Below are 591 nucleotides of genomic sequence, written 5' to 3'. Positions count from 1 at the left end.
TCCTGGTACTTCATAAATTCACCCAAAGCTTAATGTAAGCAACTAATACACTGTCCCTTTATTATTTTGGGTTTTGCTTTTATTTTTTTGAAATTTGTATATCCCATTTTTCTCTGCTTAGAATAGCTAAGGCCTAGTTGACTATAACATTATTAATAATAAAAGATAACATTGATCACAACTCTCAAGGCAATCAAAATGTGATTAGTATTAATAAGGATAAGATTAAGCTGTGAAAATAAGTTTTAAGACAAAACAATTTGATTTCTCTTTCACTGAAGAATTCTGAGAACAGCCAGAGCAGGTTATTCAGTGTAAAGGTTTCTGCCATTGTGTTACTCTGCTATCCCCTGCTAGGGGGATCTTAAGCTGTTTGTGTTCTGCACTCTTTTGACAGTCTGCAAATGAACAAAAAGAAATAAAATATAAATATTAAAATTTTATGATATAATATATATGTTATGTGTATTAAATAACATTGGTGATGGTCATGGTGGTTATGTACCATGGAGTTGATGCCAATTTGTAGTAACACTGTGTAGGGTTTCCAAGGCTATGAATCTTTACAGGAGCAAAAAGCTTCATCTTTCT

The sequence above is a fragment of the Chrysochloris asiatica genome, unplaced genomic scaffold, assembly GCF_000296735.1.
Source record: "Chrysochloris asiatica unplaced genomic scaffold, ChrAsi1.0 scaffold00017, whole genome shotgun sequence".
NCBI classification, from domain to species: domain Eukaryota; kingdom Metazoa; phylum Chordata; class Mammalia; order Afrosoricida; family Chrysochloridae; genus Chrysochloris; species Chrysochloris asiatica.
The sequence above is the reverse complement of the archived record's forward strand: the minus strand, read 5'-3'. Positions refer to the sequence as shown.